We start from the raw sequence: 12431 nt of genomic DNA on the forward strand, positions 1-12431 counted from the left end.
TCATTGCGATGATGTACTCGTTAGGAATAAAGAATTTCACAGAACAGATTTTATCTCCTAGGTAACAGGCAAGAAAAATTTTGACAACATATCTGATGTTAAGTCTTAAGAAAAATTGTCCCTAGAACGCTGAAATGGATTCTTAGATATTCTTTCTCAGATTTTACAAGAAAGCACTATGGAGGTCAGAATTTTGGTTAGCTATTCTACCATCTCAAGATTTAGAGTTTTAAGTATTAAGTACTTTAAAAGTATTAAAATTATTTAATGGCTGTTTTTCTACTTCATTGATATCTGATTGACCCTATAGCTGGTTGCTTAAGACAGCTTCAAAATCCAAGTCAGACTTGCTTAAGCTAATGAATTCATACAAGCTTGTATGTAAGAATCCAACCAAAACAGCTCTTTGTAACTCTTCCACATCAAGGAACAGATGTTTTCACCTGAATCTTTGAGATCTGGGTATGACTCCTTTACCTAGCACTGGATTTGTGTTCTTGATGATCTCCCAAACCCTGCTTGCCTGAACCCCCAAAGTACCCAGCCTTTGAATCTTGTCTACCTGAAACTATGATATTCAGTTGCTTCGCTCTGTATATGGAAATCTGGCTTCTGGCCTCTACTTTGTTTGGGGGAACCCAAGTATATTCCCAAACTACCAAAGCTCATAATACCTTGCTTGCTGTGTACATAGCCCATTTAATATATTTCACATGGTAGTTTCTGTTGCTCTTCATACTTAAGTCCTCCCAAACTAGACCCACCTTGTCAAATATTTGGGTGTTATATTTATAGTTAACAAATGAATTCCTTGATAATTTACCTGACACATATGCTACTCTAAAATAATTTTTACTTTTAATAACTTCTCTAAACTGCTCACTTTCAGAGAATACACAATATCCTCATTTTTAGACAAGTAAAAGCCTGAGATATCATTGTGTTAGAATAGGGTTTTGATATCAAGGTTCTAGATACAAAACATGGCACAAAGGAAGCATAAGAATGATAAAATTATCTTATAACCTTGTCTTCAGTACAGGCCTGCATATGGTAGTCCCACCTTATTCGTGGGGGATATGTTCCAAGACTCCCAGTGGATGTGCGAAACCACAGATAGTACTGAACCCTATATATAATGTGTTTTTCCTATACATACTGTTTTTCATGCACACACACATACATCCATGGTAGAGTTTAATTTCTAAATTAGGTACAGTAAGATTAATAACAATAGCTACTAATAAAATGAAGTATAACAATATGCTATAATAAAGTTATCTGAATGTGGTCTCAAAATACCTTGTACTCACTTTTGTGATGATGTGAGATGATAAAATCCCTATGTGATGAGATGAAGTAAGGTAAATGATGTAGACATTGTGATGTAGCATTAGGCTACGGTAGATCTGATGGTTCATTAGAAGAGGGATCATCTTCTGGACTGATTGACAGCAGATAACTGAAACCATGGAAAGCAAAACCAAGGACAAGGGAGACTACTGTAATTAGCCATGGAGAGATCTAAACTGGTTGGAAACTACTTTTTCTGGCTAAGTGTACTTTTCATCTTGTTTCATTTCCTGTCTTAGTATAATAATCTTTTTATATGAAATTATACTGTTTGCATTTTTGTAATTTTAATTTATTCATACAAGGACTGTATAGTTTTACAATTTGTGATATCTGATGTTATTTCAAGTTACAAAATTTCCTTATACATGTAAGAACAACATTAAAATTAAGCTGAAAATATATCTCACATAGTAGATATCTAGTAAGTAATTAATATTGCATAATTCTGAGTTATTTCTCATGGGGGTTTTTAAAGGGAAGTTAGAATTTTTAGGATTCTTTTATCAACAAATCATCTTATAACTTTAGAACCTTCTCTGTACTTTCAAAGTTTTTACTTTTAGTAGTATTTTTTTAATTTAATTTCTCACGGTTGAAAAGATTAAATGTCTCCTGGAAATAGTAAAATGAATTTTTTAGATTAAATAATTCTTTTTAGACTATGCTTTTGGTTCTGTTACTTGCTCCTATAGAAAATAATATAAGCATCCCTTAAGAAATAACTTAGAATTGATATTCATTCAAGAATTCATATAAGAATTAGGAATAATGTAGAAAATCAGGTAATAGAAATTAAAATTTTCATTACATTACTTTGAGGATTCTAGACATGCAAATCTGCAGGTTATTTTCTATGATTTTGTCCTTATCTTTAAGGTCTTAGACACTAAAATTTCCATCAGCTCATTCTCATTCAGTAATGTTTTTATAGCTATTCATTCATTTAACAAGTCACTTTGTTCAAAGGCACTTGCCTCTATACATATACATGTCTCTTCAATGTCATCGAAATGCCATTTTATTCATATAACAGTTCAGCATGTGAAGAAGCTAAAGTTTCCCACTGGCTTAGAAGACCATGAAATGAAGCAGAGCAAAAGGTTGTAATGCAGTAGAATAAATTCATTATTTGTGAATATTATGCTAAAGAGCTATTTGGGTAGCGTGGACAATTTGCCAGAGGATTGACAGTATAAACAGAAGCTTAAACTGTTCCTATCCAAGAGACGTTAAGTGTGGTCATATTCAAATTAAAAATTTTCTGTGGTACTACAGGTTAGTTATGTCACCTTACGAAAGTTGCTATCTCTCTCCAGTCCTCCATTTAAAATTGTAAGAGACTGAATTTGGCTCTGTCTTGTCCCATATTTTAAAATCTGAACAAAGTCAGCCTCCAGTATACCCATTCTGCAAATAATTCTTTATATTGACATATTACAAAAGCAAAGGAAAAAAGTTAAATCTTGTAGGTTTGTGTGGAAAGTTTAATATCACCTTAGAATTTTGGGAAATTATGTTTAACTTTGCTGTTGTAGAAAAGGTGGTTAGATTTGTTTCTCCTAACCTTTGTCAAACTGACACCTTGACTGTGAGATACAGTAAAAATAAATAAATAAATAAATAAATAAATAAATAAATAAATAAATAAATAAAAGAAAAACATTCCCTCCTGGAACTTAGAGAAGGAGAAGCACTTGCTGTACTGTAAATGAAAAATAATAATAAAATTTTTAAAGTTTACCAGATGAAGCTTAAATTGATTTAATAGGACAATGTGGAGTACTAGATGATTTAGGTAACTGAAGTTTGCAATTACCCTAAACTTTTGTTTGAATATTTTCTAAAACATAAGAAGTTACACTATTTCAGTATATTGTCTTAATATTGTTAAATTTTATGAGTAAGGAATCATTATCAAGTCATATAAAATATTCTGTAATAATAGGTATAGAAGTTTTAAGAATTATCTTCAATGTGTTTTAAGCCATATATACCAGAGGGTATTTGATTACAAGTTTTTTTGTGAGGTATAGTACAAAAGACTAATTCAGACTAACTAAGGAGTTGATTTGAAGAATTTCAATTTCCTCTAGGCAAAATTTCACTTTATTTTCAAGCTGAACATTACTATATTGTATTCATGATTTGACAGCACACTTAAAGATGTACATTCTAAAGGATTTGAATTAAAAACTTTCCATTATAATCTGTTGCTTATAAACAAGGACATGTACTTGTATATCTCTCCTACTATCAGAAATTGGATCAGAAGGGATTAGATTATAAGAATGGCCACTGGTTTTGATCATGGTTATGTATATGTGGTAGAGTAGGACAGTTTTATTAATACACAAATCTGTTTTTGGATAGTGTGAAAATCTGAGTTGGTTGTAATTTGAGGCCTCAAATTCTATGCATGAGAATAAATATAATTTTAAGTCATCAAAAATAGTTACTAGGGCGCCTGGGTGGCTCAGTGGGTTAGGGCCTCTGCCTTTGGCTCAGGTCATGATCCCAGGGTCCTGGGATTGAGCCCCACATTGGGTTCTCTGCTCCACAGGGAGCCTGCTTCCTCCTCTCTCTCTGCCTGCCTCTCTGCCTACTTGTGATCTCTGTCTATAAAATAAATAAAATCTTTTTTAAAAAAAGTTACTAAATGCAACTTTAAAATTTTTTAAAAGTTGAGGTGCCTAGCTGGTTGAGTCAGTACAGCATGCAAATCTTAATCTTGGAATCATGAGTTCAAGCCCCACTTGTGGCACTGGGTTTACTTTAAATTTTTTTTTTACTTTGCATTTTTTGAGTAATTTTTAAAGGCCTATTCAATGCCCACTGTAGTCCTAAAAAGATTGTCACTGTCAACAAAGAACTTACAGCCTAGAGGGAAATAATATATTAACATACAAGAAACAACTAGAAAATAGTGTAGTGTAAATTCTGTCATGCAGACGAAGTTCAGTAGAAGCTCAAAATGTGGACTTAGACTTCTTTCATCAAAGAAGACTTCTTAGGTGGGAGATGACCTGGCCTTAAAGAAAAGGTAGAAGTAATTCAGTGAAATGAAGAAATCAGAGACTTCAAGTATAAGAAACATGAGTCAGTGCACCATCAAGTAGGAAAGAATAACACATACTACATCAAAAACAGAGATTGGTATTGGGGAATAGATAGGGAAATGATTGCAACCATGTTTGAGATTCCTTTTTTGTTGAAGATTCTATTTATTTGACAGAGAGCACAAGTAGGCAGAGCGGCAGACGGAGAGGGAGAAGCAGGCTCTCCACTGAGCAGGGAGCCTGATGCGGAGCTCGATTCTAGGACCCCGGGATCATGACCCGAGCCAAAGGCAGATGCTTAACCAACTGAGCCACCCAGGTGCCCCTGAGAGTCTTTTTTCTTTTGCCTAAGGTGCCCTAATTTCTAATAGAAGACAAGAGTATTTGAATTCCCTGCAACCCTGTGAGCCAAAATGTGATGACTTGAAAGGGGGGGGGACACAATTGGAAGGAAATCTAGAATTAAATTAGACAAGTGTACCCTAAATATTAGGGAGTCTATGGATTTTCACTCAGCAAATCAAGTGAGAAATCTTGAGAGGAAAGGATTTCATAGCCAATATTTCATTACCAGGGATATTTTTTGCTGTAGATAAGAGGAATATTAATGCTATGAATTAAGCTATGCTATGAATGACTGTGAATTAATAACAAAGTACTGTTAAGCCAAATAGAAATACTCCTTTTCCAAATTCCTCTCTAATTTGCAACTGAGCCTTAGCTCAGGTTGTTTATTCTTAAGAGTGTCATTTCTCTCATCTTCACCTGTCTAAATCTTCTCAGGCTACCTACTCTGTGCATTAAATTTTCCCAGTTCATTTTTCCTCCTCAGCTGGAAATGCCTTTTCTCTCTTTTGTGCTCATTCGTATACCTGACTTAGAACAATTAATATATCGTACTTCATGGACATGGATTATCTTAACTCTGTAGTGTATACTCTGCAAAATTAACATAGTAGGTGCTTGATGAACAGCAGTTGGTTGCTGAAAATCAGCAATAATATCTTTACGATAAATTTATTCTGGAAAGGCTGAATATGGCTAGATAAATACAGAAATGCCTAGGCTCCTTCCTGGTAATGTAAAAAGTTCTTCATCTTTTACTATGTTTACAGAGCTCCTTTGATTCTGTGCTATCTACTATCACTCGTGCCTCAAGTCGTATTTATCTTAAAATGTTGTCTTTAAAATTTTTTTTAATCAAAGCCAAAACCTGTGGGTAGGTTTATGAACAGTTAGAAGGCCCCTGAAATTTCAGTATCCCTCTGGAGGGCCATTTGTAATCTAATTGATAATCTAAAGCTTGTCAATGAAGTATAGTATAACTGTTTTCTGTTGGCCTTTATTTGTATGTCTCTGAGGAGATGGGAGATGATAGAATGGAAAGTACTTACATTAAAAAATACTTCTCAAGAAACACCATTACCATAATAATAAAAAAAAAACAAATGTATTGAGCACCTGCTGCAATTTTTTGAAGTGTGTCTTTAAAGTAAATTATATCCTTCTGAATCCCTCTGCTTCCTGGAACCACCTTATTGAGTGAAATAAGTTTTCTAATTTTCTTGGACAGTTGTGTAAAAGACTATCCACATCACACCAATGAAAGCTTTTTTTTTTTTTTTTTTTTTTTTTTTTTTTTTTAAGCGCTACTACACCCATCATGGAGCTTGAACTCAGACCCTGAAATCAAGTCTCGTGTTCTACCAACTGAGTTAGCCAAGCGCACCCCAGAGAAAGCTTTTAGAAATCTAAGACTAGGGCGCCTGGTTGGCTCAGATGGCTAAGTGTCTGCCTTGAGCTTGGGTCATGATCCCAAGGTCCTGGGACTGATTCCTGCACTGGGTTCCCTGCTCAGGGGGAAGTCTGCTTCTCCCTCTCTCCCTGACTCTCCCCCGGCTTGTGTTCTGTCTCTTTTTCTCTCAAATGAATAAATAAAATATTTCTTTAAAAATCTAAGACAAAACTGTGACTCAAATATTAAGCATTTGTTTTCCGCTAGGACATTTAAATCGTATTTATAATGTGATAAGGATTTATTTTATATACCCTTAGATCTTTTATATAAAATCTGTATGACATTTATGTCTTTTTCAGAAACTATATGTAAATTACATTTTTTTTGAAAGATCTGTTGTTGCTATTGAGTTTGATTTAGCTTTGAGGGTGGTTGACTTACATTGAGCTGAAAGCCAGAATTTCAACCAGCAATTAAATAATGGTTTATATGGCAAAGCAATTTCCCCTCTATTGATTTGCTTTATGACCTGTTTTCTAGGCATGTATTTCGATACCACCACCGCCTCCCCTCCTAAGGTGAGAACTGACTATTCCATGTGTACATAGACCATGTGGAGAAAGGACTGAGACTGAAAACAGAAAACAGACATTGTCCGTATAGAGCAGAGTGCCTAACCACAGCTCACTCTAGCAAAGGGCAATAAATGCCACACCAGATGATCTCTCATCACAAAACTGTAAGTAAATTTGAGGAAGCACAGGGGAATTAGACCGTTGTCCCTACTGACTCAAAAACTGTCTTCATTTTATAATTTGTGGCCTGTCTGCCATAAATTAAGGTATACTGAACTGTTAAATAGTGGACTTTCCTAGTTTGTGAATAAGAATTTAAGGTAAAAGAAAGTGCAATATTCCCTGAAAAAGGAACTTGGAACCTTTGCCTTAAGACCTGAAATGAAGGTTATATGAATTTGGAGAACTGGGTTAAAACTACGTAAATAGGCCTTTGCCTAGAAAAAAAACTAGAGAACTTCAGTCTTGATATAGCATAGAATAGGGAGACATTATGGCCTCTTCCAACAAAACAATGGAAGTTGACAACGTAATGGAATTTTTGGAAATTAAATATAGCAGTACTATATAATATATAGGATTCTGAGATATAAACTCCGGTGGCAAAGAAACTGGGCATGTGTAACTGTTGTAGTAATCTAGGAGTAAAGAAAACCTGAACAGAATAATATCACTGAGAATGGGGATAAATAATAAATTTAAGATATTTTTTAAAAATTTGTAGAACATCATCATGAGTTGGATAAAAGGATGGTGTCAAAAAGTATGTTTTTGATACTGGAAGACAACAGCAGTATCACTGAAAGAGGACAGTTAAGAGAAGCTAGTGTGAGATAGATGTGTCCCATTTTGGTAATACTGAACTTAAGATGATATCCAGGCATTCCATTTGAAATACTTTAATTAAAGATCACTGAATATAAAAAAGGGGAATTCTATGTAAAAGTCGACCTTGAAAGGTACATTTATCAGTTATCCTCATAAAGCTGGTAAGAGTAGACCAGCTAACTGAAACTATTAAGGACAGTAGATCCCTTTCTTTTATTTCTTTTTTCTTTTTCTTTTTTTTTAAAAGATTTATTAGGGGCACCTGGGTAACTCTGTTGGTTAAGCATCTGCCTTTGGCTTAGGTCATGATCCCATGGTCCTGGGATCCAGCACCATATCCGGCCCCCTGAAGAGCAAGAAGCCTGTTTCTCCCTCTACCTGCCCCTCCCCCTGCTTGTCCTCTCTCTTTCTCTCTATGACAAATAAATAAAATACTTTTTTAAAAAAAGATTTAGGGGCGCCTGGGTGGCTCAGTGGGTTAAGCCGCTGCCTTCGGCTCGGGTCATGATCTCAGGGTCCTGGGATCGAGTCCCACATCGGGATCTCTGCTCAGCAGGGAGCCTGTTTCCTTCTCTCTCTCTCTCTCTCTCTCTCTCTCTGCCTACTTGTGATCTCTCTCTGTCAAATAAATAAATAAAATCTTTAAAAAAAAAAAAAAAGATTTAGTAGCACACATGCGCTTGCAAGTGTGCAAGCAGGGGGAAGCGACAGAGAGAGAATCTCAAGATGACTCTCCACCAAGCATGAGCCCCGTTCAGGGCTTGATCTCAAAACACTGAGATCATGACCTGAGCTGAAATCAAAAGTCTAATACTCTACTGACTGAGCCACCCAGGCACCGCAATCCCTTTATTTTAAAAAAGAAATATGTAACACATAAATTTACATGAAGAAATTATTTCATTAGGTATATAATCTTAAGTAAACATTTCCAAAAATCAACTCTCTTTTTTCCTAAACTGTCATATCCCAAGCTTATGCCTGTAAGAAAATCCCTACACTTATATTAGTTATGAGAATTAATAACTAATGTGTGTTAATATTCTTGAACCTTACCTTCATGTCTATTAATAAAACAGAGATCTTTCCCAGTATTAGATTGAGGGAATGAAACTGAGAACTTAAAGTTCAAATAAGTATGTCAGTTAAAATTTTATAAAATTGACATGGCTTTAATTTCTCAAATGGAAAGATAGGTAATTGAATTGTGGGAAATGTGCTGGTCTCCAGTTTCAAGAGACAGTAAAGCACAAAGACCTGGCATTCTGGCTGAGGAGCTATAATAATAAACAGAAATTTGAAAACCAGGAAGACAAGTTTTCCAAATGTGCAGTTTTGGCATTTCAAAGGAGATATAAGAAATTCCAGAAGATGGCCAAAAATAGGTTTAGATAACTGATATTCCTTATATGAATACTTGTTTTTGATGGAGAAACACAGTCTAGTAGAAATGAAGTTTCTAAGAGGCTGTGACTTTCTTCTTCTCACCCTAAATCAGGTTTGCTTCTGAAAAAAGCTGTTAGCCAGTACAAATCCAACAGGGATTCAGTAAATTGTAGCCAGGAATTTAAAAGTGACCAAAGGGGAAAAAATTTTAATTTTTCAAATATTTTGGGGCGCCCGGGTGGCTCAGTGGTTTAAGCCTCTGCCTCAGCTCAGGTCACGATCCCAGGTTCCTGGGATCTAGCCCCGCATCGGGCTCTCTGCTCGTTGGGGAGCCTGCTCCCCCCTCTCTCTCTCTGCCTGCCTCTCTGCCTACTTGTGATCTCTCTCTCTCTCTCTCTGTCAAATAAATAAATAAAATATTTTTTAAAAAAAGAAAGCAAATATTTTGCTTTTCTAGGAGCTAAACCGTATGTTGTAGGATTTCTACTTAGAGTATCAAAGTATCTTGTTCTGTTTACCTAGTTACTACTTGCTGTGAAAAACAGCCACCTTCATCAGACAGAAATTCCACATTATTCTACATCTTGAATTGATTTTTTAATATATATACCATTTTAATGATATGTAAGGAACCCTAAGATGTTAATCAGTAATATGTCTTCTGGATATATCAGCATCTTTTAGACCATTTCACCTCAACCTCTGAATCATTTGATTAATTCAAGTTCAATAAACCTAGGACTTCAAGTCAGGTTATATAGAACTGGGAACATTTTATTCTGTTTCTTTCCTAGTTACATCTGACTTACATGCCTGGTCTGATGACTTCTTTTTATGACTCCTAAATTGTGGAGGTAAGTCAAGATTTAATATCAATTATAGTCATATAACATTCATTCTGAACTTGTATTCCCTTAACATTTCTTTAATTACAAGCATTCTTATAATATTGCATTTTTATTAGCAAATTATGTATGTTCCAATTTTGCCTGGACTGTTCTACTCTGATTAAATGTGTAATTTTGTGTAACTTTCAACTAGTTAGTATTCCTATATAAATCTGTATTTTCATTCATTTCTATTACCCAAGTAAACTTTTTTTTTTCAGATTTTATTTATTTGAGAGAGAGAGAGAGAGAGAGCACAAGCAAAAGTGGGGCAGAGGGAGAGGAAGAGGGAGAAACAGACTTCCCGCTGAGCAAGGAACCTAGTCATAGGGCTTGATCCCAGGACCCTGAGATCATGACCTGAGTTGAAGGCAGATACTTAATCTACTGAGCCACCCACACATCCTACCCAAATAAACTTTTAATAGAAAAATACTATGGGATTTTTTTCTGTAGTCTTTAGCTTGAATCAGTTCCTTCAGACTCTTTACATAAAGTGTCATCTGTCTTTGAATCTGCTATAATACTTGTTTTTCCAAGTGCTTATTCAGTGAGACTACAGTGTTCCAAATTTTTCAGTTCAGCTGAGACCATTAAATGTCCAGCATTGTGGGGGAGTATAAAGATCAGTATAAAGCACAATCCCAGGCCTCATCTTAAAAGAATTCGTGGAAGCTCAGACATTGCAGCCAGACTTCTTGGGGGTGTCTTACTACAAGGAGAGTAAGCAAACCTCTCCTGTTTGGCTTCCAACTTGGGAACCCAAAGACATTCAGATTCTTGCTGGAGTGTGAATAGTGGAGAGTAATATGAAATAGAAACACTTGGTTTGGGGTATGTTTTACTCAACTGTTAAGAATAAAAAGCCACTTTTAAAAATAATGATCTCTGGGGGACCTGGGTGACTCAGTCAGTTAAGTGTCTGCCTTGGGCTCAGGTCCTGATCTCAGGGTCCTGGGATCCAGCCTCACCAGGCTCCCTGCTCAGGAAGCCTGTTTCTCCCTTTCCTTCTGCTGCTCCCCCTGCTTATGCTCTCTCTCACTCACTCTATCTCTCTCTCTCAAATAAGTAAATAAAATCTTAAAAAAAAATAATATAATGATTTCTGTATTTGAGGTGTTGGTATGAAATGTGAAGGTACAGAATACTGCCTACCTAAAATTTCTGTGTAATGAGACAAATCTTAGGCACATTTTAGTTTGGGGAGCGAAATCCTATTTATTTTGCTTCATGTTGTTGCTCTTTTACTCTGTGCCATGCTTAATACTTATTTCCCATTTACCATGTAAGGTGTTAACTTTCTTTCCATTAAAAGATTTTTGTGGTTGGATCTATCTCATAGTTTAGGTAAATATTAAGACATTTCCTAAGCTTAATATTTATGACATAATGAGTTTTTTGGTGAAATTTTTACATAAATTTTCACCTCTAATAGGTCTGATAGAAGGCCTAATAATTCTTGAAGTGTAGTTCTGTGGCAAAGCTAGTGAGTAATTATGGCTTTTACTAGGTCATTGGTAGTCCAGAAGTCTTAAGTATTTTTAGTAATGTATTCTCATGTCAACTCTATTTCTTGAACTTTGTTTGAAACACTAAGTTTGATATCACATTTCTCTTTCATGGGTTCTTTGGCTCCAGGAAGGTGATAAAATTTCCTAAATTTATTTTTTAAAACATTCTCCCATAGTAGCTCTTCTGCATTGCTAAACTTGCTGGTAAGGAGTCAACTCCCCCAGCACAGAGGAGAAATAAAGTAGAATATGGGAGGTTTAGAGTGCTCTAAGCAAGTCTTTCATTATCTCAGCAATGTTTCTGGTGATAACCATTTCTATTATTTGTGATAGAGAACCAATACAGAAACTTACAAAGCAAAACTGAAGTTTGTCAGTTGTAAGCAGTATAGAAGATAAATTTGAAATATCTTATGATTCCCTAAAACATGTATTATTGCTCTAGCTGCTTTCCTTTGACCATTTTATGTCATTTCAGGCTCCTGATTTCAGATATATTTTGGAAGCACCCCAAATTAATTCCAACTTTACCATAACCTAAGAACTCCTTGTAATTGTGATTTGTATATTAAATTCAAGAGTAAATTTCAACATTAGATCTCCTTTTAAGAAAATCTTTTTAGGGACATCTTCCAATCACTTATAAGGTAAAATTATTGAGGTTCAAGAATAAGCTATTTAGGGGCGCCTGGGTGTCTCAGTGGGTTAAAGCCTCTGCCTTTGGCTCAGGTCATGGTCCCAGGGTTCTGGGATTGAGCCCCGCATCAGGCTCTCTGCTCAGTGGGGAGCCTGCTTCCTCCTTGCTCTCTGCCTGCCTCTCTGCCTACTTGTGATCTCTTGTCTGTCAAATAAATAAATAAAATCTTAAAAAAAAAAAAAAAAGCTATTTAGTGCCTTATCCAAAATAAAGCCATGGATGATGGAGAGAAACTAAAATAAACATAACAGAAGTAGGAGAATAGGGTAGACCCAACTACTAATGGTCCTGTTAAGGACTGACAGAACTTACTGTATCATTGTGATAATTCATGTTTATATATGAGATGGATTGATAGGTATGTATGATTTGATAGGTTTTCAGCATCATTTGCCCA

The sequence above is a fragment of the Mustela nigripes genome, chromosome 15 (assembly GCF_022355385.1).
Source record: "Mustela nigripes isolate SB6536 chromosome 15, MUSNIG.SB6536, whole genome shotgun sequence".
Taxonomy (NCBI): Eukaryota; Metazoa; Chordata; class Mammalia; order Carnivora; family Mustelidae; genus Mustela; species Mustela nigripes.